The sequence below is a fragment of the Ascaphus truei genome, chromosome 5 (assembly GCF_040206685.1).
Source record: "Ascaphus truei isolate aAscTru1 chromosome 5, aAscTru1.hap1, whole genome shotgun sequence".
NCBI lineage: Eukaryota > Metazoa > Chordata > Amphibia > Anura > Ascaphidae > Ascaphus > Ascaphus truei.
This window is the reverse complement of record NC_134487.1, coordinates 275,638,598-275,664,776: the sequence shown is the minus strand read 5'-3', so window position 1 is coordinate 275,664,776 and position 26,179 is coordinate 275,638,598. Positions and strand designations below refer to the sequence as shown.

The following is a 26,179-nucleotide window of genomic DNA, read 5'->3' as shown; positions in this document are numbered from 1 at the left end:
AAAAAGCCATTGAACCGCTATGAATGGGAAGGCTAATATCTTATCTTCCTTCTCACGTATGGACAAGGCACAATACCAGATTAGGAAAGGGGGGGGGGGGAATACACTGTGTTCCCAATCATTAAAATCAGCAGAATAAAGGCGCAATCTTATATGTGGTAATAAATATATGTGCAAGTCTAAATAGTGACTAATTAGATCAGATGCTGCCTAAACACCTGCGGTCTCCCAAACCGCAAATTACACAGAACGCAGCAAAAAAAGTGTTAATGGTGCAAACGGAAAGTGAATGGAGTAACAGTGAATAAAGTTAAATAACCCAGTGAATATATGGATAAAACACTCATATCACAAGTGAACAGCAGCTCCGTGGAACAGGATACTCAGAAGTGGGAAAAGGACAACTCACAATTTCTCCGCTGGTAAAAAGCAGAGAGTGACCTCAGGCGCACTCCAAAACTACTCCAGACTCTGCTTTTTACCAGCGGGGAAATTGTGAGTTGTCCTTTTCCCCTCTGTGTTGTTTGTCTTTTCTGAGTAAAATGTTAATGCACCATACCGCATGCATTTGGGCTTTCTTCATTGTATGAGGTTCTTCAAGGAGCATCCACTTCTGAGGATCCTGTTCCACAGAGCTGCTGTTCACATGACATATGAGTGTTTTATCCATATATGTTCCCAATGATGAAAGGTGAATGTAAGATGGACACCCAGACACTGATTGTGTCAAGTACTCCATCTGGGAGTTCTTGGCAAAATAAATAAATGATTATTAGCAAGTCCGTGTGCCCATCTTACTTTCATCTTCACTGCTGATCTTTTGGGACCTTGGATGCCCTTGTGGATTGAAGCACGGCTTATTTTTGCTGTTCTACAGTGTGCCCACATTTTCCTTTGAGTCCCAACGATTGAAAGGACCTGGAGCACACTGCAGAAATAGGCGTAGAGATAATGATATATTTGTTTTATCTAATCCTGTGCTGTCGAAGTGATACTGTATGTCCCTCAAAAACAGGACTGTCAGAGTTTCAAAGATTTGGGAAACGTAATGGCATGTCATGCACAGATGTACAGTAGCAGACAGCATTACTCTTGCTCAAAGCATTGTTTTGAGTTAGCCGCATGCAAGAAGGTGGTGGAGCTAACACACCATTGCACCTTGCTAGCTCGCGCCAGCAGGTGCAATGGCGTCTGCTACACATGTATATGTGTATAATAAACCTGTTGTTGTGTTGCATGTAAAATGTATATTTAATAAATATGTTATTATTGTGTTTACTCAAGTCGATGTAGCACAGGGAGGTGGATATTAGAAATGTGTAACGTGTGTAAGACATTGATGATGGTGAGTTGGAGCAGGCAGAACTGGACGGAGCCTGGAGCATGGCCGTCGAGTCCGGCTGTGCGTCACAAAGTTGGTGAAGGGCAGGTGTCATGTAGGATCGAAAGGTAAACGTAGTACAATGGATGAAGCAGAAGCAAGGGTCAAGGCTGGCTGAGGTCAGAGCAGGCAGCAGGTAGGATAAAAAAGTTTAAACTGGCCAGGGTCAGGGCAGGTGGAAAGCAGCAGTGTTGTCAGGCAGGCCGGGCCAGGGCAGGCAGGGATTATAAGCATAGTTAGGAACAAAGATAAGGCTGCAAGCAAGCCAGATGGATTGTGTATACTCAGACAGAGAGGCTGCATGCAAAGGGCAAAATCACATTGATCTGGCAACCAGGAAGTGAAAGTGGTCTGCTTTTAAAGGAAGCTAAGTGTAGGCTCTATCTGTTGGGCCTGACAGTACTCACCTCCTCTCAAGGTGTCTTCCCTGTGCCTTCAAGCCTGGCCTTTCGGGATAGGCCTTCTGGGATTCCTTTAGGTAGCAGGGCATAAATATTACTCATTGGATCCCAAGATCTTTCCTCTGGACCATTGCCCTTCCAGTACACATGGTACTGGAGCTATCTTCAATGTCTCTGTGAGTGGAGGATTTTTCCACCACATCCTTGGACTTGTAGAGGGCCGTTGGAGGAGGGTTACCTCATAGAAAAGTGGAAAAACTGGGGAAGGATACTTATGAAGTCTGGAAGTTGGAAACGAAAAGTCACTAGATCGATCTGCCTTTCAATGATGATTGGACCAATAGTTTGTTGGCCAAGTTTGGTGTATGGGCGATTGGGTGGAAGATGCTGGACAGATAGCTAAACCTTGACTCCCAAGTTGTTATACTGGGCCTCCTTGTCAGTGCCGGGTGACATGTTCCTTGTTAGTCTCCCTAGTCAACAAACACACAGATACCCAGCAAGCTCCCAGAACCCCCCCAACATTACCACAATATATATATATATATATATTACCACAATATATATCAATATATACAGTTAGCTCCGGAAATAATTGGACACTGACACAATTTTCATAATTTTGGCTCTGTACACCACCACAATGGATTTTAAATGAAACAACCGAGATGCAATAGAAGTGCAGACTTTCAGCTTTAATTCAAGGGGTTGAACAAAAATATTGTATGAAACGTTTAGGAATTGCAACCATTTTCATACACAGTCCCCTTATTTCAGGGGCTCAAATGTAATTGGACAAATTAACACAATCATAAATAAATGTTTCATTTTTAATACATTGTCGAGAATTTTTTGCAGGCATTGACTGCTTGAAGTCTGGAACGCATGGACATCACCAAACGTTGAGTTTCCTCCTTTGTGAGGCTTTGCCAGACGTTTACTGCAGCTGTCTTTAGTTGTTGTTTGTTCGTGGGTCTTTCTGCCTTAAGTTTTGTCTTCAGCACGTGAAATGCATGCTCGATCGGGTTGAGATCAGGTGATTGACTCAGCCATTGCATAATATTCCACTTCTTTGCTTAAAAAACTCCTGGGTTGCTTTCGCATTATGTTTTGGGTCATTATCCATCTGTAAAGTGAAGCGCCGTCCAATCAACTTCGCTGAATTTGGCTGAATCTGAGTAGACAATATATCCCTATACACTTCAGAATTCACCCGGCTGCTTCTGTCTTCTGTCACATCATCAATAAACACTAGTGACCCAGTGCCATTGGAAGCCATGCATGCCCATGCCATCACACTGCCTCCACTGTGTTTTACAGATGATGTGGTAAGCTTCGGATCATGAGCCGTTCCAAGCCTTCTCCATACTTTTTTCTTCCCATCATTCTGGTACAGGTTGATCTTAGTTTCATCAGTCCAAAGAATGCTGTTCCAAAACTGGGCTGGCTTTTAAAAATATTGTTTGGCAAAGTCTAATCTGGCCTTTCTATTCTTGAGGTTTATGAATGGTTTGCACCTTGTGGTGAACGCTCTGTATTTGCTCTCGTGAAGTCTTCTCTTTATGGTAAACTTGGATAATGATAAGCATACCTCTTGGAGCGTGTTCTTTACTTGGCTGGATGTTGTAAAGGTTTTTTTTCTTTAAAATGGAAAGGATCCTACAATCATCCACCACTGTTGTCTTTCGTGGAGTCCAGGTCTTTTTGTGTTGCAGAGCTCACCAGTGCGTTCTTTTTTTCTCGGAATGTACCAAACTGTTGATTTGGCCACTCCTAATGTTCCTGCTATCTCTCTGATGGATTTTCTTTTTTTGCAGCCTAAGGATGCCCTGTTTAACTTGCATTGAGAGCTCCTTTGACCGCAAGTTGTGGGTTCACAGCGAATGCCATACCTGGAATCAACTCCAGACCTTTTACCTGCTTAATTGATGCTGAAATAACGAAGGAATAGCTCACACCTGTCCATGAAACAGCTTTTGAGTCAATTGTCCAATTACTTTTGGTCCCTTGAAAAAGAGGGGGCTACATATTAAAGAGATGTAATTCCTAAACCCTTCCTCCAATTTGGATGTGAATACCCTCAAATTAAAGCTGATAGACTGCACTTTAAGCCCATATTCATTATTTAACTGTAACTTGAATTTATTTTGGTACACAGCCGAAATAACAAAACTTGTATCAGTGTCCAATTATTTCCGGACCTAACTGTATAAGACTCAAATAATGTTTGTGTGTATGTTTCTGCTCGACAGCTCATTGGCCTGTGGGCCAGGCAGGGAGGAGCCAGACAGGGAGAAGAGACACACACGCACACTCACAGCCTCCTCACACCGTGACCACGTGCACCTCTGACCATCACCGCACACCGTGAGCAGCCTCCTCCACTCACACCCGCCAACACACACACACCCCAGCCCCCACCCTCTGTCAGCAGCGCCTCCACACCCGCCACTGACACAGCTCCTCGTGGGGGGGAAAGACAACACCACTTCCGCCGACAGCCGCCTCTGCCCCACCACCCACCACCCTCTCGCAGCAGTGCCTCACCTCCTCCCCACCCGCCGCTTACACAGCTCCGTGCGGGGGGGGGGGGGGGTGCAACCACCGCCGTCGACAACCGCCTCTGCCCCACCACCGACAACCCTCTGTCAGCAGCGCCTCACCTCCCCACCCGCTGCCGACACAGATCCTCGTTGGGGGGGAAGGACAACACCACTGCAGCTGCCTCTGCTCCACCATCCCCCACCCTCTCTCAGCAGAACCTCACCTGTCCACCCGCCACCAAAACTAGAGCGACACCGCCAGTCAGCGGGGGGGAGTCAGGAGACGGGGGGGGGGGAGTCAGGAGAGAGGGGGGGAGAGGAAGTCAGGAAAGAGGGGGGAGAGGGAGTCAGGAGAGAGGGAGGGGGAGAGGGAGTCAGGAGAGAGGGGGAGAGGGAGTCAGGAGAGAGGGGGGGAGAGGTAGTCAGGAGAGAGGGGGGGAGAGAGGGGTGGGAGAGGGCGTCAGGAGAGGGGGGGAGAGGGAGTCAGGAGAGAGGGGGAGGGAGTCAGGAGAGAGGGGGGAGGGAGTCAGGAGAGAGGGGGGGAGGGAGTAAGGAGAGAGGGGGGAAGCCCACACATAAATACATACTGACTGACACACATTCACTGACTGAATGACACACACTCACTGACTGAATGACACACACTCACTGACTGAATGACACACACACTCTGACTGAATGACACACACACTCTGACTGAATGACACACACACACACACACACACACACACACACACACACACACACACACACACACACACACACACACACACACACACACACACACACACACACACTCACTGACTGAATGACACACACACACTCACTGACTGAATGACACACACACACTCACTGACTGAATGACACACACTCACTGACTGAATGACACACACACTCACTGACTGACTGACTGACACACACACTCACTGACTGACACTCACTGACTGACACACACTCACTAACTAACACACACTCACTCACTGACTGACACACTGACTGACTGACTGACTGACACACACTGACTGACACACACTGACTGACTGACAGACACACACTGACTGACTGACACACACACTTCCCCCCTCAGTCAGCTCAGCTGCCGAACACATTGGGGGCACGGAGCTGTGAACAGGGGGGGGGGGGCGGAGCTGTGAATGTGGGGGGGGGGAGTGGGGGAAACAAAGCATTGAAGGATGGGGGAAACAAAACATTGAAGGGGGGAGGAGGGGGTGAAACAAAGCATTGAATGGGGGGGGGAATCGGACCTGTGAACACGGGGGGGGGGGCAGCTCTGAACAGCTGTGAAGAGGGGGGGAAGAGAGTGGAAGGGAGTTGAGAGGGAGGTAGGGGGAGCGAGAACATTACATCCCGGGCAATGCCGGGTATATCAGCTAGTATATGTATATGTGTCAAATGAGTGCTAATGGGTGTGGCTAATTGTATAAAACAAGAAACAAAGAAGTCCAGAACAACATCCAATGTGACAAAAATACACAGTAAAATACCTATATATCTCTTAAAAATGGTAATTCCGTTAACCCTTTGGCCAAAGAGTATAAGCCTGCAAGCCACTTTCAAGGCTTGACCAGTTCGCAGGTCCTAACACTAACTGATTAAAATCCTTATTTACCTCTATAATTAATTAGAGGAAGGGTGGTCCTGGCATTTAACCTGTCACAACCAGCAGCATGAAAAGAAAACCTGTTTACTTGGAAAGTGGGGAGGGACGGGCTTTAAACCCTGGCTGGGAGGAGCCACTAACCTCCAAAACAGCTGAGACCAGCTGGACAAAGTTAACAAACACACAGATACCCAGCAAGCTCTCAGAAACCCCCCAAAATTACCACAATATATATATGTATATAAGTGTCAAAAAGAGTGCTACTGGGCGTGGCTACCTAGTCTTAAGAAAGATCCCCAGAAGTTTAGCATAAATTGATACAAGTCCTTTATTTTTTTTGCTGCAGCAGGAACAATTTGTTATAACAGACGGGCCTGCTTTGGGATGAAACCAATAGTTTGCATAGAATGGGCTATTTTGGATACCCGTATGTATAGCGTTGTTGTAGGAAATTGCTGCTGTTGGAAGCAGAGATATCCAGTCGTCTTGCTGGTATCCCACAAAACAGCAGAAATATTGCTCCAAGGTCTGATTGATGCACTTTGTTTTCCATTGGACTGGGAATGATATGCAGGTGACAGCTGAATCTTGATTCCCAACAGGGTGCAGAAAGCTTGCCAGAAATGGTCCGTGAACTGGGCTCCTCAATCAGAGATCATCTGATCAGGGAGTCCATAACACCTGAAAATTTCCTCCAGGAAACAGCTATGAAGAATGCCATTTAGTCAATCGGTCCAGGAAACCTTGAGAAAGTAGGAGTTCCTTTTTCAGGAGTGTAGTGGTTGCCATAGACTACACAGGTTTAGCACGAGGTGTCTTGTTGCATACATTATAGTACTGGTCATACTATTGAACATCAAGGCTAAGTCTGGGCCACCACTAATGGTGAGAAAGTTCTTTATTTGTCCTAATTGCCGGGGGGCCGGCTGTCACCAAGTAATAGTGGGATTTGAGGACCTCCAAACAGATACTGCCAGGCAGAATATCGAGAACACCTTTAATGAATAATTATCCCTGTTGCTCCTCGAATTGCGATGACAGAGACTGACAAACGGACTGTGCATAACGATGTGTGCTGGTCGCTTCTTCAATCCATCTTTTCAGATTAGTAGCCACCAGAAAGTTCCTCTGTTGCAGCACAGTGCTTGTAGGGACTTGCATGGACAATTCTTAATTCTATTGCCTTGAGAGCGCATCTGCTTTGCTGTTTTCACTTTCTGGGGCGATATGACATGATGAAATTAAATCAAGTAAATTATAGTGCCTTCTGGGCTTGTCTTGGATTCAAGGCACAATTTGTGTTAAGTAATACATTTTTGTGATCGGTAAAAATAGTCCTGGAGGAAGTGTTCCTTTTAGCATTATTCAAAAGTAGATTTAATTGCTAGAAGTTCCTTGTCTCCGATGCTATAATTTGTTAGGTAGACTCAACTTATGAGAGTAAAAAGCACAAGGTTGCAATAACATCTAACTGTAAGTCCATGACGTTGTGACAATATTGTCCAAAGGGCAGTGTTGGATGCTTCATCTTCCTCAGTAAATGGTAAAGTCAAGTCAGAAAGCACCAGGACAGATTCTGAGGTTAAAGATCCTTTTAATTGTTCAAAAGAGTTGAATTTGCAAAGACCAAGTGAACAGTGTACCCTTTCACGTCACAGCAGTAATAGGAGCCACCGTTGTGGAGAATCCTGGATGACGTCTGATGGGACAAGCCTTTCTTGCACAGCTTTTACTTTACTGGGATCCAATTGTCGGGAGAGGAATTGGATGGTGTTGCAAAAAGATCCAGCCGGTCTCAGAACACATCATTTACAAAATGTTGAAATCTTGCAGGGACATTGCATAACCCAAATTAAATAACAAGGTATTCAAGACCATTTTCCACTCGTCCCCTGGACGTATCCGCATTAGGTTGTATGCCCTTCTGAGATCCAATTTTGAGAATACTTTGTTTGAACCAAATCATTCCACGAGCTCCAGGATTAACAGCAATAGGTCTCTATTTCTCATTGTAATTCAGCTCAGTCCACACAAGGGGGAAGTGAATTATCCTTCTTCAAAAGAAGATGGGAGCCTTAGCCGGAGGGGTCGAATAACGGATAAATTCTTTCTCCAGATTTTCTCTGATGTATTCCTGCAATACTTTAAATTTGATAGGACAATCATATCATGTCACGCTGTGCCCACCACAAACTATACGAGACCCTCGGTACTGTGGTGGGAATAGAGTAAACACCATCGACAGGCATGGGAATCTGATCTGGAGTGTGCGTAGTTGCTCGCGCCGGGTCAGGAGCAGGGATGGTAGAGGAGTAGTGAATACTTGCCGAGTTGAGGGTAATAGAAGTACGGAACGTTGGAGGTAATAATCACTGGGGTCGTGCTGGAGAAGGTAGAATAGTCGTGATCCGAGAGCCGAGTTCAGGTTGGAGAGTTGCGGAGGGTCGAGGATAGCCAAGGTCGGGGTTCCAGAAAGGTGGTGGTCCAAAGGCAAGCCAAGGTCGGTACACGGGAGATCAAACAAGACAAGGCAGCATATCTAGGAGACAAGAGAGGTAAGCACAGGAACAGGAAGCTTATGCTCAGCCAATGTGCCAGTGGCACTGCTGAGCCTAAATAGGTAAGACAGCTCAATAGGAGCAAGAGGCGGAACCTGGGCATGTTCGTGCGGAGCCTGTGATAGGCTATGGTAAGGAAGCCAGGTGAGAGTGCTGAGGCAATCAGTGCCTGTTGCCACGGAGCTTGGGTGCGTGGCGCGCGCGTCATGCGCGTGCGCCGTGCACAGGGAGTGTGTGCCGTGATCCGGAGGCGGAAGCTCCCGCTGTGATTCCAGCCCGCATGCAACCGCGCGAGGACACCGTCCGGTGCGAGGAGGAGCCGCGAGCATGCGCGGAAGAAGCGGGAGTGCGCATGGGAGCGCGCAGGTAGGGGAGTAGTGTGCCTGCGTGTGAAGGTGCGTGGCACCTGGCTCCTGACAGTACCCCCGCTTCAGGAGCGACCTCCGGGCGACTCCGGTAAGGTTTGAGGGGAAACTTCTGGTGGAACCTCTTGAGAAGGACAGGAGCATGGATGTGATGATGAGGGATCCAGGATCGTTCCTCAGGTCCGTATCCCTTCCAGTGAACCAGGTATTGTAGAGTTCTTCTGGAAATGCTAGAATCAATAATGGACTGAATCTCGTATTCTTGTTAACCGTGTACGAGTTACGGGATTGGAGCTGAGGATGAAGGATCTGGGAAACGGGTTCTCTGAAATGCAGGTTTGAGGAGAGATACGTGGGAGACCGAGGGAATCTTCATCGCGGATGGAAGTTGTAGGCGGAAAGCTACCGGAAAGAGCTTCTCCACAATGGGGTAGGGCCCCAGGTATCTGGGTGCTAGCTTGAGGGTAGGCACTTTGAGTCGAATGTTCTTCGAAGAAAGCCATACCTTGTCCCCAAGTTTAAATTCAGGATTCCCACAGCGGTGGCGATCGGCCTGACGTTTCTGTCTAGAGATGGTCGTCTTAAGGTTCTCCTGGATTCCTCTCCAGGATCTTTGTAAGGACAAGATCCGTTCATCGGAGGGTGAGGTGTCGATGGGGAGTCGGGATGGATGGAACCCAAAGTTGATGAAGAATGGTGAATTTTGAGTAGATTCATTCCGTAGGGAATTGTGAGCGAATTCAGCCCAGGGCAGGAGGCCCACCCAATCGTCCTGTGTATCCGCAATGAAACAGCTTAGGTACTGCTCCAGCGTCTGGTTGGTTCTCTCCGTCTGCCCATTAGACCGTGGGTGATACCCGGAGGAAAAATGAAGGGAGATGCCTAGTCTTTTGGAAAACGCACACCAGAATTTGGAAATAAATTGGGGACCCCGATCAGACACGATGGTTAATGGAACACCATGAAGGCGAAAGACCTCTTGGACAAAAATATCAGCAAGGGAAGAAGAGTTCGGTAAACCTTTGAGAGGAACAAAGTGAGATTGCTTCGAAAATCGGTCGATGATTACAAGAATTGTATTCATACCCTTGGAGACGGGTAACTCTACAATAAAAAGGAAAAAGATGGCGCTTAGTAAGCTTGCAACAATGTTAGTAATGGTTCTGTTATCACTATATAAAAGGAATGACGCCTGCTGCTGAGGTATATTAGAAGGGAGTCTTCAATTCCCATATGTATATAAAGAATAGATGAAAAGAAAATATACTTCAGCGCATGGAATCAATTAAAAAGAGAACCCTATGTCTCAGAGGCCAAGGAATTCCAAATAAGACCTCACTCTAGATGTGTGTGGTACAAATAGTAATTTTGATAAAAATAAAACAAAAACTTGATACTTTAAAAACAATTATCCCAGCTGGGTGCAAAATTACACCAACACAATATTGAGCATTTAAACTAAAAATAAAACATTTATCTTAGGATAAGCTTCTAAAAAAGCAGGCGCTTTTCAATCTGGAAAGCACCCCTTATGTACATATATTTGCATGCATATATATAACCATTTAAATTGTCTGCAATATTAGTGATCTCTATGGTAAGCCTGTACATCCTCCCTGGGGGAACAATTAAGACTATTGAATCTTCTTTGTGAACCCTCTAGGTGTTGCAAACAGAGCCCAACACGGATGATCACCAATAGCTGACTCCAAGGAGAAATCATATAAACATATTGTATCAATGAAACCAATGAAGTCCAGGTGATGGTATATGGCAGTCAATTTTGTTAATGAAAAAGTAGTAGTACTGAACTTCTTCGTTTTAGGCACGCTATAAAAATGCTAAAATTAAAGATAAGTTGGTGTAAGTGGTGGTAAGAATAGTCAATCTTTGTATTCCCGTACTTGTAGTATATATGGCTGGGTAAGAGGGAAGAGGTAAAAGAGGAGTGGAAACACAGATTCCTTAAGGAGATATTTTGCACACTATTTGCAGCTCTCACAAAGTGAAAGAATGGGTTAATGTGCATACACAGATTAAGTATGTACAGGTATTATCCCTTCACCTGGAGCGTTCGTCCTGGCTCTTCCCACAGAACTTGAAAATGTTCACAATTGTGTTTGATCTCTCAACAGAGAGATATTTTGACTCCACTCACCAGGTGCAGGCTGCAGTTACCTGTACTGAGTATCTGTGGGATACTACAGGTGGGAGCAGTTCCTCTCTGCTCCTTGTCGCCTCTAGCTTAGTCGAGTGGTTTGCTGCACACGTCCTTGGGGTACTGCGACCCACTAGCTGCTCCACTTCCTCCTCTGCTGCCGTCCAGTGCGGTTCTCCGTCCTCAAGTATCTTAGCGGTCACGTGGTGCGCCTCCAAATGGCGCTGCTAGCTTCGTGTCTCAGCGTCTTGCGTCTTACGTCTGCATCCTCCACCTCACATCTCTTACTCCAGCTATCCCCCATCGATCGTGTGGTATCCACAATGTTAGGAGTGTTGGCGCCAACAGAAAAATTGAATAGATGTATCCTCCTTCTCACACATACACCACTTCTTCGGCTGGTTAAAGGTTTCGAGTGTTTGTATAGTTAACCCTACGCGTTTCTCCCATCAAGGGCTTCATCAGGGATTGTATTTCTCTATGTTTTAATGACTCCTCTTTATAGGTGCCAATTTCTATACCCGCCCATGTTTTAACAGGCTAAAGATGATTAATTAGCCTGATTGATAAACACAGTGTGCACACATCATACATTGTAATTTGTCATCCAGAATAAGCACGGTGGCTATAAACTGCAGTATAACCAAAAAATATATATAATAATAGTGTTGTTAACACCCTAAAAATATAGTTTCAAAAGTTTTTCCCTTTATAAAATGAGGTTTATTGGGGTTTATTTAAGGGAAACTAAATAAAAAACAACTATATGTGCTATTATATATATGAAACTCATTGTTAGCATTATACTCTAAAAATAGAGGGTAATTTTGGATAGAAAGAAAAGGTTTTCATTGTGCTTAGAATGATAATTTTATATCGTAATTTACATTAATCTTTCTTGAAGGAACAGAACAAGAAAGAAAAGGAGAAACAAAGAGAAAGAGGAAAAACATATTATAAAAAGGATGCATAGTATATATTTAATTTAGCATGATAGTTGTGCATTGTAGGGTATTTATAGGAAGGAATTCAAATCTATCTCAATATTGTCCCAATGGAGTTAATGTTTTTAGTGTATAGATCCAGTGGGTTTCACGTCGAGATATTTTTTTGATGTAATTTCCTCCTCTCCAGTTTTTTTGTACTAATTCTATCCCACAAAAGAACAAATCTTTAGATTACATTGATGCACCTTTTTATAATGATTGGATAGGCTGTGTGTCTCTGTCCCTTTTTCAATGTTTCGTACGTGTTCTGCCATTCTTATTTTGAGTGACCTTTTTGTGCGGCCAATATATTGGGTCCCACACCCACATGCTATGAGATAGACCACCCCTACACTATTACAAGATATGTTTTCCTTAATCTTGTATATTTCTCCTGTTGTTTTAGAGACAAATTATGTTACCCGGCTTGGCTGTGACGTATTGCACCGACATGCTTTGCACGTGGTGCATCTGAAAAAACCCTTATTATCTCGACTTAACCATGTATCGTCTCTTTCCTTTTTTAGGAAACTGGGTACTAATTGTTGCCTGAGATCTCGTGCCTTTGAGAAAATGACTTTCGGCCTATCCGAAAGGATTGGTTCAAGAATTTTGTCTCCTTCCAGGATATGCCAGTGCTTTCTCAGAACTTGTTCAATCTGTCTGGATTTGCTACTGTATGGTGTAATAAAAGGAATAAAAGAAGCTGAATTGTTTATTGTTTGATGTTCTTTTTCTCTATATAAGAGCATATTTGATCTATCTGTTTGGGAGAGGTTCTGAAATGCTCCCTCTACTATATGTCTATTATATTTGCGCTCTATACATTTTTCACTAAGAGAGGATGATTGTACAAGGAAGTCACTGTTTTTAGAACAGTTACGCTTTAGTCTTCTAAATTCCCCATAAGGAATATGATCAAGCATTATTGCTTATGTTCGCTGGTTGCTAGCAAATAGTTATTACAGCTAACAGGTTTGAAGTGGGTTTTTGTGTGTATGTTCCCATCCTCAATCATTATCAGTAAGTCCAAAAAATCTATATTAGTTTTGCTGTGAGTGTGAGTAAAATGCAAGTTAACATGATTATTGTTAATGTGTTCAAAGAACTCAATCAGGGCTTCTTCAGACCCCTTCCAAATGATAACCACATCTTCAATATATCTGCGCCAGAGCACAAGACTCGCGCCGAAGATGTTATTAGACCATATAAAATGGTCTTCCCACCAACCCATAAAAAGGTCGGCGTAACTCGGCGCGAATGTTGTGCCCATGGCTGTACCTCTTGTTTGCAGATGGTACTGGTCGTTGAACTAGAAGGAATTATGTCCCAGGATGAATCTAATACCTCAATAAGAAATTTGATTTTAGATTCTTTAAGGTCGCCATATTTCTCCAATCCATATTTAATGGCGTCACATCCCTGCACATGATCAATACATGTGTACAGGGATGTGACGTCACAGGTAGCCAGCATATAACTATCCTCCCACTTTATTTCTCCTAAAGTTTGTAACACTTGTGTGGTGTCACGTAAAAAGGATGACAGTTTTTTTTTACATATGGCTAATAGAATGTCAATATATTAACTGAGGTTTTGGGTAACGGACCCAATACCCGATAGTATGTGTCTACCTGGGGGCCTCTTAATATCCTTGTGGATCTTGGGAATATAATAGAACACCGGTGTAATTGGATGTAATATATTTATGTAATCATATTCCTTCTGGTTCAATATACCCAATGTTAAACCTTCCCTCAGTAAAGATTTCATTTCACTGAAGAATTTATTAATTGGGTTGTTGGTCAACTTTTTGTATGTGTTAACATCACTCAATAGTCTATTGGACTCTTCCATATAGTCCTCCAAATCTAAGATCACAATTCCCCCTCCGCCCCCCCCTTATCTGCTGGTTTAATAACAATTTGTTTGTTGCTAGATAGCTCCTTTAGGGCTTTTGCCTCATGACTGGAGATATTAATCTTAGACGAGTTGGTTTTTATATCTAATTTTTCTATATCATCTTCTACAAGTTTTTGAAAGGTCTCAATAATAGGACCTCGGCAGAAAGTGGGGAAGAAAGAGGACTTATTTTTTTAAGGATGTGTGTTTGTATTCTTGTGGTATATTGTCATTTGTGTCTCTTTTGGTACTACCTTTCAAGAAATACCTCTTAAGAGTTAGACGTCTAATGTATTTTTGCAAATCTATATATGTTTGGAACTTACTCGGTTGGCTCGTTGGGGCAAAATTTTGACCCTTCTGCAGGACTGATTTTTGATGTATGTCTAAATCCTGTTTACTGAGATTGAATATACAGCATCATTATTTACTTTGCTGATCTTTTTGCTTCCCTGTTGTCCTCCTCTACATCCTCTCTGTTTCCTTCCTTTCTTTTTATCGATCTGGATGGTGTTTGATTCATTTATGGTGGTTCTTTCTCCACACAATGATTTTCGGATTTTTTCCACCAAAATGTACCTCTTCCTAAAAAAGATGTTTCAGGTTTTTTTTTAAATCTCTGGCTTGCTAGGTACTTTTTCCTTTTTTCTTTTATTGTTATTAGTGTGTTCAAAGCGCTTTGGTGGATATCTTTGATAGCCTGTGTCTCTTGGACCTTCCCATCTATTATGGTCCCATCCCCTATGTTGGTAATATGGTTCCCTTGGAAAGAAATTACCATAACCATCTCTGGGTGGATATGGTTAAAGCCTCTATGTTGCCTAATGGGAGTATAATTGGCATATTCTCTAGGATAATGATCATTGGGCTCAAAATGTCTATCTCTAGAACAACTTCTTTCTCTTTTTGTTTCTGTTTTTTTCCTGTTCTTTACTTGCTTCTATTTTAACCTCTGTGTTCTTTTTAATTTTAGTCATGTCTTTCCAATTACGATACAGTATGTATTTGTCTCATAATCTCTTTTGTCTCTAGCAAATGTTATCTTTTTAGTTGCCATGATAACCTCTTCTACTTTTTCTAACTTTGTCTCAATTTCTTTGACACAAAATGTATAGCCCTCTTATTCTGTACTGTATATGGTTCTAAAGTGAGTTCAATCTCTGTGACCTCTTTATCAATTTCTTGCAGTTTACAACCTCTATGCTGTATTAATAGCTCCATACGTTTGGATGAACAGTTGTCCAAGATTTTATTCCATCGATTAATAAAATCGTCGTCATGTTCAATAGTAGGAGATTTTAAAAGTCTTAGGCCTCTTGGAATTCTCTTGACCTCCATATATTGTTCCAGAGTGGACAAATTCCAAAACTGTTTTATCTCTTCTTTCATCAGTTGTTCTAGTTTTTGAAACTGAAGAAAGAGCTGCTCCTCATCCATTACTGGGTTTTCTTCAACATCTGTATCTATAGTAATATCAACTTCTGTATTGAAAACCTCATTTAGTTTTGTCATACTGTACAGTACGACTTTTTCTTAGGTGTGAGAAGAGATTTGTTGCCATTGTGGCTATTTCAAAAAGCAGCCTTCAAAGTGAATGAGACAATAGAAAGGAAAAAGATGGCACTAAGTGAGCATGCAACAATGTTAGTAATGGTTTTGTTATCACTATATAAAAGGAATGAAGCCTGCTGCTGAGATATATTAGAAGGGAGTCTTCAATTCCCATATGTATATAAAGAATAGATGAAAAGAAAATATACTTCAGCGCATGGAATCAATTAAAAAGAGAACCCTATGTCTCAGAGGCCAAGGAATTCCAAATAAGACCTCACTCTAGATGTGTGTGGTACAAAAAGTAATTTTGATAAAAATAAAACAAAACAAAAACTTGATACTTAAAAAAACAATTATGCCAGCTGGGTGATAAATTACACCAACACAATATTGAGCATTTAAACTAAAAATAAAACATTTATCTTAGTATAAGCTTCTAAAAAAGCAGACGCTTTTCACTCTGGAAAGCACCCCTTATGTACATATATTTGCATGCATATATATATAACCATTTAAATTGTCTGCAATATGTAAGGAATCCGCTCCTGGCTTTGATTATAGCCTTGCAGACCTCTGCAGTTGCAAAAGTTTCCTCTGGCAATCAATGGCACATGTGCTGCCTCTCATTACAGCTTCTGCCCTGTGCTCCATCATAGGAGGAATGCTCACACACCCTCCCCCTGTGATTGAATCTCCGCCCATTATATGTTGGGCTTTGGCTCTAAATCCGAGCATAATCCTTCTCTGGACGTTACTGTCTCTGCCACAAGCCGTCTGGCTTGTCTCCTTGTGTACTAACCTCTCTAGTTCTCATTTCTAGTTCCTGAGTATCCGGAGGCCTGCTGCTAGTTCCACGCAGAGGCCTGTTCCTGAGTTTCCTGAGGCCTGCTTCTACTCTCCACGTAGTGGAGTGTGTTTCCTGAGTATCCTGAGGCCTGCTACTACTCTCCACGTGGCCTGTGTTTCCTGCTTTCCTGCTTTCCTGAGGCCTGCTGCTAGTTCCACACAGAGGCCTGTTCCTGACTCCTGTGCTGAAGCGTTGTTTAGCCAGCACTGTTTCCTGGTACCTGCTGCATTCTCCCCTAGCAGATGTTACCCTTCGTTTCCTGAAGCCCCTGCTATTCTCCACGCAGAGGCCTGCTTTGGACTTCTGTGCTGAAGCATTGGTTTTCCCCGCCGCTGCCCCGTGGTGTACTTCGGCCAGCCTGCTGTCTCCCCCTGCTGAGACCGGCGTCATGGACCGAGCCCACACCTCACGCAGAGGCCACTCCCGCGCTCACACTCCTAAGCTGAAGCAGGGAACTCCTGACTACCTGTTGCCGAACTCCTGCTTGAATAACGACGATGCTGCCTTCTCCAATCCTGACCCTGCTACGTACAACTATGAACTGCGCACTCCAGATCAGTCTGCGCGGACTAAGGTCGGTGATTATATAACCCCACCTCAGCCCCGCGGTCCGGTCCCGGTTTGTGGCGAGCACAATCATAACACAATATTAGTGATCCCTATGGTAAGCCTGTACGTCCTCCCTGGGGAACAATTAAGACTATTGAATCCTCTTTGTGAACCGCCATGGTGCTGCAAACAGAGCCCAACACGGATGATCACCAATAGCTGACTCCAAGGAGAAATCATATAAACATATTGTATCAATGAAACCAATGAAGTCTAGCTGATGGTATATGGCAGTCAATTTTGTTAATGAAAAAAGTAGTAGTACTGAACTTCTTCGTTTTAGGCACGCTATAAAAATGCTAAAATTAAAGATAAGTTGGTGTAAGTGGTGGTAAGAATAGTCAATCTTTGTATTCCCGTACTTGTAGTATATATGGCTGTGTAAGAGGGAAGAGGTAAAAGAGCAGTGGAAACACAGATCCCTTAAGGAGATATCTTGCACACTATTTGCAGCTCTCACAAAGTGAAAGAATGGGTTAATGTGCATACACAGATTAAGTATGTACATGTATTAGCCCTTCACCTGGAGCGTTCCTGGCTCTTCACACAGAACTTTGAAATTTTTCACAATTGTGTTTGATCTCTCAACAGAGAGATATTTTGACTCCACTCACTAGGTGTAGGCTGCAGTTACCTGTACTGAGTATCTGTGGGATACTACAGGTGGGAGCTGTTCCTCTCTGCTCCTTGTCGCCTCTGGCTTAGTAGAGTGGCTTGCTGCACAAGTTTTTGTTTTATTTTTATTAAAATTACTATTTGTACCACACACATCTAGAGTGAGGTCTTCTTCGGAATTCCTTGGCCCCTGAGACATAGGGTTCTCTTTTTAATTGATTCCATGCGCTGAAGTATATTTTCTTTTCATCTAAACTCTACAATAAAGTTCATAGCCAAATGGTTCCATGGGCGATCAGGAATGTAGAAATCCTTGGGGTCTGTTACGGGGTGTCTTGTTGCGGGAACAAGTCAGACAAGCCTTGACGAATTCTTCAACGTCTGAATTAATCCTTGGCCACCAAAAAGTTCGAGTGATAAGGTCGGCTGTCCTCTTGGCCCCTGTGTGTCCGGCAGATCTAACAGAGTGACCCCATTCCAGAATCCTCCTGCAGAAACGAGGTGCGGCGAAGAGGCGACCATCAGGAACCTCTAGACCCTCCGGGATGTTGGCCTGATCTTCAAGAATTTTGTCCAGTACGTTGAAGGTATTAGCAGCAAGAATACATTTAGCAGGAAGGATGGCTCCAGTTTAACCTCTGGCTTATCCTCGATACTGAACTGGCGGGAAAGTGCGTCGGCCTTCAAATTTTAGATCCTGGTATAAACGAATTTATATAATTAAAGCAGGAAAAAAAAGTGACCATCTAGCTTGACGAGCTCCTAGACACTGGGCAGTCTCAGTATAGAGAAGGTTTTTGTGATCGGTAAGGATGGTAATAGGTGTCTCTGTACCTTCAAGCAAGTGTCTCCACTCCTCCAGAGCGAGCTTGATGGCCAGTAACTCACGGTTGCCGACGTCATAGTTCTGCTGGGCTGTGGAAAATTTCTTTGAAAAAAAAGCGCAGGGGTGGAGTCTGGCCTGGGGAGACTTCCTCTGGGATAAGATGGCTCCAGCTCCAATGTCAGAAGCGTCCACCTCGAGAGAAAATGGGAGACTGGTGTCTGGATGAGTTAAGATGGGTGCCGAAACGAAGGCTTATTTAAGGCGCTTGAAGGATTGAGTGGCTGTAGGCGGCCAAGAGGAAGTATCTGCCCCTTTTTTAGTAAGGGCAACAATGGGAGCGACAATGGACGAAAAGTTCCTGATTAATCTCCTATAATAGTTGGCAAAACCCAGGAATCTTTCAATGGCCTTGAGAGACGTCAGAATGGGCCAATCCAAGACCGCTTTGAGTTTGGCGGGATCCATGGCAAAACCAGCGTCCAAGATAATGTACCCCAGAAATGATGTAGAACTTTGGTGGAATTGACATTTCTCCAGTTTGGCATACAAATGGTTCTCACGGAGGCGAACTAGTACCTGCTTGACATGTTTGATGGGCTCTGGGAGAGATTTGGAAAAGATGAGAATATCGTCGAGATACACGATTAGGAAGTGATTGAGAAGGTCTATGAAAATCTCGTTAACAAAATCTTGAAAAACCGCTGGAGCATTGCAAAGGCCGAACGGCATGACCAAGTATTCATAGTGGCCGTCTCGTGTGTGAATGCCGTTTTCCACTCGTTGCCTGACCGGATACTCACCAAGTTGTAAGCGCCCCGAAGATCAAGCTTGGTGAATATAGTTGCTCCCTGTAAGCGGTCAAACAGTTCTGAGATTAAAGGTAGGGCATACCGATTTTTGAGAGTAATCTTGTTCAAGCCTCTATAATCGATGCAAGGACGGAGGGTGCCATCTTTCTTTTTCACAAAAAAGAAGCATGCACCGGCAGGGGAAGAAGATTTGCGTATGAACCCTTTTTTTAGGTTCTCCTGTATGTAGTCAGACATGGCTCTGGTCTCTGGGAGAGAAAGTGGGTAGGATCTCCCTCGGGGTAGAGTGGAACCAGGCAAGAAGGTCAATAGGACAATCAAAGAATCGGTGTGGGGGTAATGCTTCGGACTTTACTTTGTCAAAAACGTCACGGAAACTCCAGTAGACCTCAGGTAAGGAGGACTGCTCCACAACGGGTGTTGTCAGACTGCAGATTTGTTGCATCGAGGGAGCGCAGGACGTGGCACACTGGGTGTTCCAAGTGATGGGCTCTCGTCGGTCCAGTTGATAGAGGATTGTGGCGTTGAAGCCACGGAAGCCCCAGGATAATCTCTACGGAGGGCGAGTGGATGACGTCTGTTTGAATTCAGTGAATTGTGACTTAGTGGAGGTCTTTTTTTGGGAAGGTAGAACTGTGAGCAGAACTGCGGCAGGAACGAGACATGTCTAGTAGGTCAAACGATCTAATTGTGTAGTGACAGCCATGGCAAACCCAGTAAGATCTGAAAATGTGGTGTACAGACAAGGTCAAAACTTAAAGTCTCTTTATAACCCTCAATTGTTGAGACCATAAGTGGTACAGTCTCTTTGGTAACTGGGCCTGTTTAAAAACAGTTTATTTTGGGAGATCCAATTTTCAAGTCTCAAAAAGTGAGATTGATTACAGCAGGGCCCCGCTTCTCGGCGCTTCGTTTTTCGGCGATCCGCCGATACGGCAGCACCGAGAAGGGGTCCGCTATGTTGGATAGTAAGTCGCGCATGCGCAGAACGGGTGGTTGCGTCCAGCGCGCATGCGCAGACCGTAGTCTGCGTGCGCATACCGTAGTTTGCGCGCGCAGACCATAGGCCGCGCACGCGCCGAACAGTAAAAACGCCGGTGTGCGCATGCACAGAACTTAAAATCGCCGGATCTGCTTTCTGTCAATTTTCACTATACGGCGGGCCCCTGGAACGGAACCTGTAATGTGTTCATAGTCGGAGAGGCTAGGGCTGTGTGCATATAAGATTGTGTCATCTGCATACATGTGTATTATTAAAGCTCCCTTACAAGCTGTAGAAAGATCATTGATGAACACCGAGAAGAGTAGGGGCCCAGAACAGAGCCTTTCGAAACACCACATTTGATATCCAAGGGGTTGGAGTTAGAGCAAGTTAACATGATCAACAGTATCAAAAGCCTTTGCAAAATCTGGGAATATTGCACCAGTGAGTTGTCCTAGTTCCATTCCACACTGAATCTCATTGCAAACTTTTAGAAGGGTGAAAGCCAGATTGAAATTGGCTAGTGAAATTTGTCTTGGTATAGTAATCGCTTAATTGGGAGTTAACACATTTTTCCATTACTTTGGATAGTATTGGGAGAAGAGAGCCTGTAGTTTGAGACAGTGTTTTTGTCCCCACTTTTGAAGATTGGGACAACTCTGGCAGTTTTCCAGGTCTTAGGGATATGGCCTGCAGACAGAATAGAGTTGACTATGTAAGCAATTGGTTTGGCAATAGCTGGGGCACCAAGTCTTAGGCCTGGGACCCGCTGCGCCCGGCGGCGCGGGAGGCCACACGAGAGTTCCCCACCAGCAGGGGAATCCTCCCGAGCCGGTCCCGGTCCCCCCTGGCTGCACAGCTCACTACACGCTGTGACGCGTCAGCCGCTAGGGGATACAAGAGAATTGTAATCCCTAGCTTCGACGCGTCACGTGGTGTGGCTGTGAGCCAATGAGGAGGGGAGGCTTCGGGAGGAGGGGAGGCTTCGGGGAGCGGGGAGGAGAGAGTGGAAGGAAATCAGCGTGAGTGCCTGTCTGTGTGTGTGTATGTGTGTGCCTGTGTGTGTGTGTGTTTGTGTATGTGTGTGCCTGCCTATGTGTGTGCATGAGTGCCTGCCTGTGTGTGTACGTGCATGAGTGCCTGCGTGTGTGTATGCTTGAGTGTCAGCGTGTAGGGCAGCCCGCAGCAGCTCCCTCCTGCAGCTGCAGCCGAGCCCGTGGAGGGGGGGCGGTGACATGAATAATGCAATTGGATTTGACACATTACAGTCCAAAATGACACTGCCAGCTCAGAAAATTGCCTTCTTTTGAAAGTACCTGTAAGCATATTTCCCGGTAGGATTTTTGAAATTGTTTGGAATCAGCTGCTTGTGAGAAGGGGGCGGGGCTATCGCGGGTCCCTCCGCTTAAACCACGCCCCCCCTCCGCTTAAGCCACGTCCCTCCCTCCCACTCCAGCCCTGGCTCCCTACAGACCGCATATCGCGGTCTGTGTCTGTCAGCGCCCCGCCTGTCTGCAGTGCGGGCGCGCTGACGGAGAGAGCGGGGCCTTAGGAACGTAGATTGCAGCAAGTCAGGTCCACATTGGCTGCTTAGTTTTCATTTGAGGAGCACTTGTGTAATCTCCTCTTCAGATACTGGGACAAATTGAATATTGTGAGCAGTGTTGGGAGAGGGTGGGGCTATAGGGGTACTCTCAGAATTAGGTTCATGTTTGTGGTTTGGGTTGCATTTCGCTAATAAATTAGTAGCACTCCCCACAAAGTAATCATTGAATGGCCACCCCCCACCCTAGCAGGCCACAGCCGTATATTTTCTGTGCTCATTTCTTAAAGTATTTGAAGGAAGCTCAATGAAGCGAGCTCAACATACAGACACATCTCTAGTTGGTAGATCTATACTACCTACAGATGTACCTACAGACTCATTGTCTCCAGAGCCGTCACATCGCTGAAGGTGATCCTTGTGTCCGGATCTGAATCCCCACAGCGATAATCCTCCAGTGCTGGGGCAGCCTCAGTCGCGCTCACGCCGCTGGTGCCGGAGACGATAAGTGCTGCTACATCTGTATCAATGCTAAAATCCTAAATCAATATGACAAAAAATTGTGCTACAATTCTTACTCTTTGTTGCCAGAGAGATGGCAGTGAATGCAATGCTTTGCAGTCTCCCCTGGCAGATAAAGGGTTAATTTACATAGCTTCAATCCCTCTACCAGCCATTAATCTCAACACTGTAGGTCTAATGATAATTGTATCTTTATAATTCACACAATGATTCACCATTCAGTCTCCTATTTAAACATTGGTCTTTTTCCAATCATTCATTCATTTATCTATTGAACTAATTATGCTCTTGCTCATGTTATTTGTCATACACTATGCTTTTTCTGTTTCACTGTTTGTATGATTTTGCTAATGTTACCTCTGCAGTCCTCTTGTTTCCCCCCCCCCCCGCTTCTTCATTCTAATAACTTTCACATTGCGCTTTTCCCAATGTGACTCAAAGCGATTTCACAATTACAATACAGCGCACCATACGCAGAGCGGTACATAGAGTTTTGAAGGCACAGTCCCTGCCCCGATAATCTTATAATCTATGTTTGGTGTTTGAGGAACTGGGAGTAAACGTTACTTACCCAAGGTCACCAGGAGGTGACATCCGGATTTGAACTAGGCTCCCCTGTGTAAACGTCAGCGTCAATTGTTTTCAGTCAGTACCTTTACTCACTGAGTTCTCCTTCAGCCCTGGATAGGGGTAACAAAACAGTATTGTAAAAAAATAACACTATTAAGATTTGTTGTACAGTAGGTTGTGTCTTTTAATGGACCAACGGGACAGTTTTTCAAAGGCTGTACAGGGCCTTCAGAACAACACAGCTCTCTTCATTGGATGAAACAAGGTGCATTTGACATTTTTTATATAACAATAAGAAATAATTGTTTGTTCTTGTATAGCACTGCTAGTTTTACGTAGTGCTTTACAGAGATGGTCCCTGCCCCGTGGAGCTTACAATCTATGTTTTTTAGCCTGAGGCACAGGGAGATAAAGTGACTTGCCCAAGGTTCCCCTGCTTCAAACTCTGTGCCAGTCAGTGTCTTTACTCACTGAGCCACTCTTTCTCTCCAAGGATAAAGGATAAAAACAAATGTATTTTTTAAAGGCAACAGCACAATGCCACATGCCACATGCTAACCAACATTGCAATGTATCTGTCGTACGTTGGGACTTGGTCTGTGGGGCCTATCCAAGTAGCTTCGATGTTACATGTTACTAGGTCACGGTATGAAATTTGTAAAAAAAAAATGGTATTCAGTATGGCAAATTGCATTGTAAATACCGTTTGTTAAACAAATGACATACCGCACGGGTTAGTAGTTGCTTTCCAAGCAAAATACCCGTAACGTGCGATTTCCCTCCATCAGCCTGGAAGAGCTGTGCAGACAGAGGAGAGAGAAGCTGCACCTCCCCGCACAGCTCTTACAGGCGTGCGCGCTGTATTTATATTCATTTTAATAACATGGGATTGAAGCAGGGGGTCTCCGGAGCTGAACCGCAGTACTTTCAGGTCCGGTGACCCCCTGCTTCCCGAGGTACAGACCTCCGTATCGGCTGACGGTATCTCCTGCAAGTTTAAGTATCTCGCATTATGGCCCACCTGACCGGGACATCTTATCACGGCTTATCATAGCTACACATGCAAAATCGCTGCTAGAATAGGCCCCTATGACTGCCGTGTGCCTTCATTCTTCTCCTTTCTGTGTCTTCCACTTTGGTAAATCCCCTGCCAAAATAGAACAGTAAGAAGTTTGTGGCTGTATCCAGAGGCGGATTTCCCATCCTGCTTTTTCCTGTCTCCCCCCTAGGATTGAATCATTAGATCAGAGTAGCAATGTATGTCAATATTAGAATATTTTACTATCATCATGATTAATGAGTATTTTTTATTAAAAACGTTTTTTACTTAAAGTTTTTATTTAACAATGTTCATGTTTATTAAATAGATTGTCATTTTAATATCATTGTGAATTACATTTTTGGAGCACTACTATGTAATGAGTAGATGCGTAACAATTACCACGTTATCATTTTTTATTACCATATGGATTGCAATTAAGTAATTAATTGATTCACAAGTTATGTGCCCATAAATATGCTAGGCAGTGATAGGGCAACTAGATTCCTGAAGAAGTCGTACCGACGAAACGCGTAGAATCTTTGGTTCAGCATCCAGCCTGTGCAAGTCCCAGATGCGAAGTCCTGGCAGCCGGAGATTCCTCTAACAGCACTTCCGCCCTTAACCCTGTGTCAACCGGATGTGACGTTGATGGGAGCAGAGAAGCAGAGGGGTAAACACACTGTGTACCGGTGAAGTGCTCCTACCTATCAGGATTTCGTACAGTGACTGTACCTATTATACCTTATGTGAGTGCATATCCATATGTTTTATTTGTGATGATCTCCAATACATTTTAAGACGTTATTCCGCTATTTGGTGTTTCTTATTATTCCTGGGTATTCATGCGGTGGTGGAGAGGAATTGAAAGGGGTCTACACCTGTGGATATCCAGTTTCATTGCTCTAATCAGAGAGAGGAGTGTCTCTGTAATGCCTTACTTATGAGAGGAAAATTGTGAGTGGATTACCTTTACACTTGAAAGAAAGAGTTGAGACTGTATTACACTATGTTGCCTTTATTTTTCTTTTGCATATAATCACGTGAACATTGGCGCTCCCCTGAGTCTTTGAGGGATTTCCCATTAGGCCTGGGTGGCAAAATTTGGGGGTGGCAAAAATGTCCGCCCCCATATACATTTGCTGCGCTCTCGGGTCAATAGGGCCGTGGGAAGGCGGCCACCTCCTTGCTGCCGCCCTCCTTCTCCTTTGGAATCGCAGCGCCAAATAACTCCGCGAACGTCACCAACGTGACATCACAGTGTCTCGTTGCCATGGCAACGTGGCGAGGTGGCGTCAAATGATCGTGTTACCATGGCAATGCGACGCCGTGCAACGTCGGGCTGGAGAAGGAGGGCGGCAGCAAAGAGGCGGACGCCACAGCAAAGTACCTAGGGGCGGCGGACTTTCAAATTCTGTATCTGGTGAGCACTGACGTGGTAGTTGCTGTAAATGTCCCTTCTTCATGAGAACTGGGCAAGCACAGCTACCAGTGCCTACAACAAATGTACACTTCTTCCCAATCAGTACAGCTACAGGAATGTCACACCGTTATCCAGATAAATAAAAGTAATGGCAGTAGACGGCAGCATTGAGGATTTAGGGCCATTGTTACTAAGCGATGCTGAGCTGTATTGATGAGGTTTCAGGTAACTGTACGCTTTAGCACCGTTTTCTACATGCGACTCTTAATGCTTACGGGTTTGACCCAATTAGTGATAACATCCTTTCAAATACAACATGAAACCTCTAGTAATATAGAAACATGAATTGAGGTTAGATCTCAGAAGCACGATTTAATGAAGGTTTAGCACGTGTTGAGATGAAAGGTAATTTCGCAAATGTCATCATTAACCTCAATTGACATTCATATGTTTATATGTATCAAGGTAGACAATTTCTTTTTGTTGCTGTTAGATTAACATTATGGGGGCCAAGCACTAAGCAGCGCGTTTTTGCTCCCGCTTGGAAAATGTTTGCTGGGCCGATAAAAAGTGAAGCCAAAAGCGGGATTCACTAACAAGTTCAGGGCATTTTTTTCCGGTCGAGCAAAAATCTGCCCGATCGTGTGAGCTTTATCTCCCTGTTATCGCGCTTAAACTTGTAAAGCGCGGTAGCTGATAGAAAAAAAGACGCCTGTAAGATCTGCATGGAGACGCTGTGTCTCCATGCATGGCTCTTACAGGCGATCGTGAGGCATAAATATACATTTTAATACTAGTGTACATGAGCAGGGGGTCTCCTGAGCTGAACTGCATTGATTTCAGCCTCGGGACCCCCTTTTTCATGAGATACAAGCCCCGTTATGGGGTGCCGGTATCCCCTGTGCTTTGCAATCTCCCGCGTCAC

The 26,179-nt window shown here is 44.5% G+C and overlaps 1 long non-coding RNA gene across 2 annotated transcripts in view; it reads left to right on the top strand.

Annotated features, from left to right (window-relative positions):
• The window catches only part of LOC142495966 (uncharacterized), a 128,930-nt gene extending 116,238 nt beyond the window's left edge, over window positions 1–12,692 (top strand). The window contains exons 4-5 of one of the 2 annotated variants that reach the window (XR_012801872.1): window positions 10,533–10,635; window positions 12,541–12,692. This is a non-coding gene — a long non-coding RNA (uncharacterized LOC142495966). The remainder of the gene's footprint in view (window positions 1–10,532; window positions 10,636–12,540) is intronic. The other variant, XR_012801873.1, reaches the window with a different exon arrangement.
• Window positions 12,693–26,179: the final 13,487 nt, after the last annotated feature.